The following is a 7184-nucleotide window of genomic DNA, read 5'->3' as shown; positions in this document are numbered from 1 at the left end:
GCTTCCATAATGTCTTTACCGCTGGTAGATCGCATCTCAATGCCACTGCAAGAAAGAGTCCATAAAGTCTTTACCGCTGGTAGATCGCATCTCAATGCCACTGCAAGAAAGGCGTCTATAATGTCTTTACCGCAGGTAGATCGCATCTCAATGCCACTGCAAGAAAGGCTTCCATAATGTCTTTACCGCTGGTAGATCGAATCTCAATGCCACTGCAAGAAAGGCTTCCATAATGTCTTTACCGCTGGTAGATCGAATCTCAATGCCACTGCAAGAAAGGCGTCCATAATGTCTTTACCGCTGGTAGATCGCATCTCAATGCCACTGCAAGAAAGGCGTCCATAAAGTCTTTACCTCTGGTGTGATCTTTCAGCAGATATAAGGCAAGCAGTTATTTTATTGTCCCATCTTTTGTCAGGTGTCTTACCCAGATGAAAAGCTAAGCAATATCCACAATGTCTGTCGACTCATCCAGTGCAATGCTGAAAGACAGGCGCTCGCTGAGTTCTAATGAAGCAGATTTTCCACATTTTCAGCCATTTCCTTTATTCGGGACACTATTGTTGCTAGACTGATTGGAACATTCCTTGCCAGCTGCCGAATTGCATCCCTTTCTTTTTTAGGAAGATTTTCTGAAATCATTTTGAGACACGTAACCAAGGATTCTGTCAGAATGTCTGCGTCGGATGTATCCTCTTTATGTTTCTTTTTTGAAAGATACAGACACTTTGATTATTCCCATTGCATCTGCCTCACATGTCCCTAAAGAGATCAAGCTGGAGAATGAGGAAGAGCCTGCAGGTAAGCGTGGTGTATTTAAGTTGTAGTTGTAGGCGGCTGATTACTTTGTAAACAGGTCCACTGTAGTTGATTTTGCACAACAGCAAAGCATAGACAGCTGGCTTAGCTACTTTCATCACACAACCAACCTAAAGGTCGAGATATGGCACCAACTTCGTAACAAGAAACTCTAAATTCAATAAGTCAATTATAAAAAAATTAAATAAATAAAGCCAAAATACACAACAACTCGGTATTGCAATGTTATTCATTACTCTGCACATATGTGGTGCATCAATAATACAGTCGTCTGCGGCTAAGAGAACACCCCTCGGGAAGCAAGCAAAGTGTTCTCTAAGGAGTCGACCACCAGACACAATATGAATCAATAAATATGTATTACTGGGTTAGGGTTAGGGTTAGGGTTAGGGTTAGTAAGAGAAAAGCAATAGGCAAGTGTACGTTAATAAACTTTAATAATAAAGTAACAGACAAACTAACGTTAATAAACTAACTGTCAAACTAAATTAACACAGCACCCCAACACACGTTACAAAATGCAGTAACAGCTCTAGATTTATTATGAAAACCTGTACAGGAGCAATATTCAAGACATGCGCAAAATTATTTAACAGAATGGTGAAGCAACTCACCAGAACGGGAAACAGCAAATTGCTCGCCGACTTATGTCTGATTGCAGGTATTTTTCAAGAGCTCGAACAATTTCCAACTTTTTGTAGCAGGAGAAAGTGGCGCGTTTTGCAGTTTTGTTTACATGCCATTTTGTAGCGATGAGGTGCACTTGTGGAAATCAGAATACATTTGAGTCACATTTGAATTTAAGTTTGATGATGATGAGTTCTCAGGTTACAAAACAGTACTGTATCAGTTGTGAACGAATCGCTAGCGGTGCCAAAGAGGTGTTCTATTAAGTGAAGTTCCTGTTCTTTTAGGGCGGGTCATTTACAATGTGAATAATCAAGGGTGTTCTCTTAGGAGGTGTTCCTATACGCAGAGTCTACTGTACCACTGTCAGTAACATTTCATTGTCAACTGTTCTGTTTTAAATGAACAAACTATTGCTGTATCTAAACACCTATTATCAATCATTCTGAATTTCTAAAGTACTGTTGATGCTGAAATTGTAATAGAAACGCTTATCTTTCACTATTTGTGTGACTTTTTTAGACTTTCTTGCAGAATACTGCAATCCTGTCTACTACAGATTTGCTAAACTAGCCCCAACATGTAAAGGTCTCTGCATATATAATTTTATTGAGCTCTGTTTTTCCTTTGGCAATGAAAGATGTTATTGACGCGCTGGGTGTCTGTGCGCCGCTGGATTTTTGGTGTTTTTGTGATCTCTCGTGCTTACCACAAACATTATTCTTGCTCCCATCTCCCACCATTAAAATCATCCTGCATAGTTTACATAAAGTATGCATTTCTCCAACGTTGTTTATGAGAATATGTTGTGGTCCAAGCTTGAAATTGGTATCTTTTTTTTAACCGGATGAGGAGGGCTTATCGCACGCACAGCCATCGTAGATGGTCAAGTATGTGAGCTTGCCTCGCGCACTGAATGCATTCCTCCCACAGGGCTCCCCTGGGTCCTAAACCCTGCTAGATACAGACGGGGATTGCAGTAACCACACACTTTACATGACACAGTATCCATGATTTTAGTATCTGAAATGTTAGCAAGAAATTGACTTTTGCAGAAATTAAAGGTTTGCAGACCGAAAAGGGTTTAACAGTAGAATTTTGAGCAAAATACGGGAGAAAATCTGTCCCGGGAGTTGTCTGGGAGGCGTGTCCAAAATATGGGAGAGTCCCGGTAAATAAGGGAGAGTTGACGGGTCTGCATAATAGAGCAGTGATCTGTATGTTTTCACTGCTATCAATTCCTGTCTGACCCGTCAGGTTATTACAATAGGAACAAAGAGAACTTCTGGGCAGTGATCTGTATGTTTTTACTACTATCATTTCCTGTCTGACCCATCAGGTTATTAAAAGAGGAACAAGGAGAACATCTGGGATGCCAGAGCATTAGCTCAGGATCAGAATAAATAAGATGCTCTTACAGAGCAAGCTGTTTGTGGATTTACCTCTGGGGTAGTACAGCAGACGTATGTTTAGAGACACGTGTGTTCCAACCAGCACACGCCATTCGAAGGTGTCTGGCGTTGCCAGATAGATTCCATTTGTACCTCCTGTAGAAGAGTATGGTGTGAGTGATGGATTGCACTTCATCGCGAGCGTGTGTGGTGCAGTGATCGGTGATGGATTGCACTTCATCGCGAGCGTGTGTGGTGCAGTGATCGGTGGTGTGAGTGATGGATTGCACTTCACAGCGAGCGTGTGTGGTGCAGTGATCGGTGATGGATTGCACTTCATCGCGAGCGTGTGTGGTGCAGTGATCGGTAATGGATTGCACTTCATCGCGAGCGTGTGTGGTGCAGTGATCGGTGATGGATTGCACTTCATCGCGAGCGTGTGTGGTGCAGTGATCGGTGGTGTGAGTGATGGATTGCACTTCATCGCGAGCGTCTGTGGTGCAGTGATCGGTGATGGATTGCACTTCATCGCGAGCGTGTGTGGTGCAGTGATCGGTGATGGATTGCACTTCATCGCAAGCGTCTGTGGTGCAGTGATCGGTGCTGGATTGCACTTCATCGCGAGCGTCTGTGGTGCAGTGATCGGTGATGGATTGCACTTCATCGCGAGCGTGTGTGGTGCAGTGATCGGTGATGGATTGCACTTCATCGCGAGCGTCTGTGGTGCAGTGATCGGTGATGGATTGCACTTCATCGCGAGCGTGTGTGGTGCAATGATCGGTGATGGATTGCACTTCATCGCGAGCGTGTGTGGTGCAGTGATCGGTGATGGATTGCACTTCATCGCGAGCGTGTGTGGTGCAGTGATCGGTGATGGATTGCACTTCATCGCGAACGTGTATGGTGCAGTGATCGGTGGTGTGAGTGATGGATTGCACTTCATCGCAAGCGTGTGTGGTGCAGTGATCGGTGATGGATTGCACTTCATCGCGAGCGTGTGTGGTGCAGTGATCGGTGATGGATTGCACTTCATCGCGAGCGTGTGTGGTGCAGTGATCGGTGATGGATTGCACTTCATCGCGAGCGTGTGTGGTGCAGTGATCGGTGATGGATTGCACTTCATCGCTAGTGTGTGTGGTGCAGTGATCGGTGGTGTGAGTGATGGATTGCACTTCATCGCGAGCGTATGTTGTGCAGTGATCGGTGATGGATTGCACTTCATCGCAAGCGTCTGTGGTGCAGTGATCGGTGATGGATTGCACTTCATCGCGAGCGTGTTTGGTGCAGTGATTGGTGATGGATTGCACTTCATCGCGAGCGTGTGTGGTGCAGTGATCGGTGGTGTGAGTGATGGATTGCACTTCATCGCGAGCGTGTGTGGTGCAGTGATCGGTGATGGATTGCACTTCATCGCAAGCGTCTGTGGTGCAGTGATCGGTGATGGATTGCACTTCATCGCGAGCGTGTTTGGTGCAGTGATTGGTGATGGATTGCACTTCATCGCGAGCGTGTGTGGTGCAGTGATCGGTGGTGTGAGTGATGGATTGCACTTCATCGCGAGCGTGTGTGGTGCAGTGATCGGTGATGGATTGCTCTTCATCGCGAGCGTGTGTGGTGCAGTGATCGGTGGTGATCGGTGATGGATTGCACTTCATCGCAAGCGTGTGTGGTGCAGTGATCGGTGATGGATTGCACTTCATCGCAAGCGTGTGTGGTGCAGTGATCGGTGATGAATTGCACTTCATCGCGAGCGTGTGTGGTGCAATGATCGGTGATGGATTGCACTTCATCGCAAGCGTGTGTGGTGCAGTGATCGGTGATGGATTGCACGTCATCGCGAGCGTGTGTGGTGCAGTGATCGGTGATGGATTGCACTTCATCGCGAGCGTGTGTGGTGCAGTGATCGGTGATGGATTGCACGTCATCGCGAGCGTGTGTGGTGCAGTGATCGGTGATGGATTGCACTTCATCGCTAGTGTGTGTGGTGCAGTGATCGGTGGTGTGAGTGATGGATTGCACTTCATCGCGAGCATATGTGGTGCAGTGATCGGTGATGGATTGCACTTCATCGCAAGCGTCTGTGGTGCAGTGATCGGTGATGGATTGCACTTCATCGCGAGTGTGTTTGGTGCAGTGATTGGTGATGGATTGCACTTCATCGCGAGCGTGTGTGGTGCAGTGATCGGTGGTGTGAGTGATGGATTGCACTTCATCGCGAGCGTCTGTGGTGCAGTGATCGGTGATGGATTGCACTTCATCGCGAGCGTGTGTGGTGCAGTGATCGGTGATGGATTGCACTTCATCGCGAGCGTGTGTGGTGCAGTGATCGGTGATGGATTGCACTTCATCGCGAGCGTGTGTGGTGCAGTGATCGGTGATGGATTGCACTTCATCGCGAGCGTGTGTGGTGCAGTGATCGGTGATGGATTGCACTTCATCGCGAGCGTGTGTGGTGCAATGATCGGTGATGGATTGCACTTCATCGCGAGCGTGTGTGGTGCAGTGATCGGTGATGGATTGCACTTCATCGCGAGCGTGTGTGGTGCAATGATCGGTGATGGATTGCACTTCATCGCGAGCGTGTGTAGTGCAGTGATCGGTGGTGATCGGTGATGGATTGCACTTCATCGCAAGCGTGTGTGGTGCAGTGATCGGTGATGGATTGCACTTCATCGCGAGCGTGTGTGGTGCAGTGATCGGTGATGGATTGCACTTCATCGCGAGCATGTGTGGTGCAGTGATCGGTGGTGATCGGTGATGGATTGCACTTCATCGCGAGCGTGTGTGGTGCAGTGATCGGTGATGGATTGCACTTCATCGCGAGCGTGTGTGGTGCAATGATCGGTGATGGATTGCACTTCATCGCAAGCGTGTGTGGTGCAGTGATCGGTGATGGATTGCACTTCATCGCGAGCGTGTGTGGTGCAGTGATCGGTGATGGATTGCACTTCATCGCGAACGTGTATGGTGCAGTGATCGGTGGTGTGAGTGATGGATTGCACTTCATCGCAAGCGTGTGTGGTGCAGTGATCGGTGATGGATTGCACTTCATCGCGAGCGTGTGTGGTGCAGTGATCGGTGATGGATTGCACTTCATCGCGAGCGTGTGTGGTGCAGTGATCGGTGGTGTGAGTGATGGATTGCACTTCATCGCGAGCGTGTGTGGTGCAGTGATCGGTGGTGTGAGTGATGGATTGCACTTCATCGCGAGCGTGTGTGGTGCAGTGATCGGTGATGGATTGCACTTCATCGCGAGCGTGTGTGGTGCAATGATCGGTGATGGATTGCACTTCATCGCAAGCGTGTGTGGTGCAGTGATCGGTGATGGATTGCACTTCATCGCGAGCGTGTGTGGTGCAGTGATCGGTGATGGATTGCACTTCATCGCGAACGTGTATGGTGCAGTGATCGGTGGTGTGAGTGATGGATTGCACTTCATCGCAAGCGTGTGTGGTGCAGTGATCGGTGATGGATTGCACTTCATCGCGAGCGTGTGTGGTGCAGTGATCGGTGATGGATTGCACTTCATCGCGAGCGTGTGTGGTGCAGTGATCGGTGATGGATTGCACTTCATCGCGAGCGTGTGTGGTGCAGTGATCGGTGATGGATTGCACTTCATCGCTAGTGTGTGTGGTGCAGTGATCGGTGGTGTGAGTGATGGATTGCACTTCATCGCGAGCGTATGTTGTGCAGTGATCGGTGATGGATTGCACTTCATCGCAAGCGTCTGTGGTGCAGTGATCGGTGATGGATTGCACTTCATCGCGAGCGTGTTTGGTGCAGTGATTGGTGATGGATTGCACTTCATCGCGAGCGTGTGTGGTGCAGTGATCGGTGGTGTGAGTGATGGATTGCACTTCATCGCGAGCGTGTGTGGTGCAGTGATCGGTGGTGTGAGTGATGGATTGCACTTCATCGCGAGCGTATGTTGTGCAGTGATCGGTGATGGATTGCACTTCATCGCAAGCGTCTGTGGTGCAGTGATCGGTGATGGATTGCACTTCATCGCGAGCGTGTTTGGTGCAGTGATTGGTGATGGATTGCACTTCATCGCGAGCGTGTGTGGTGCAGTGATCGGTGGTGTGAGTGATGGATTGCACTTCATCGCGAGCGTGTGTGGTGCAGTGATCGGTGATGGATTGCACTTCATCGCGAGCGTGTGTGGTGCAATGATCGGTGATGGATTGCACTTCATCGCGAGCGTGTGTGGTGCAGTGATCGGTGATGGATTGCACTTCATCGCGAGCGTGTGTGGTGCAGTGATCGGTGATGGATTGCACTTCATCGCGAGCGTGTGTGGTGCAGTGATCGGTGATGGATTGCACTTCATCGCGAGCATGTGTGGTG

The sequence above is a fragment of the Acipenser ruthenus genome, chromosome 31 (assembly GCF_902713425.1).
Source record: "Acipenser ruthenus chromosome 31, fAciRut3.2 maternal haplotype, whole genome shotgun sequence".
In the NCBI taxonomy this organism is placed as follows: Eukaryota; Metazoa; Chordata; class Actinopteri; order Acipenseriformes; family Acipenseridae; genus Acipenser; species Acipenser ruthenus.
Note: the sequence above shows the minus strand (reverse complement) of the source record.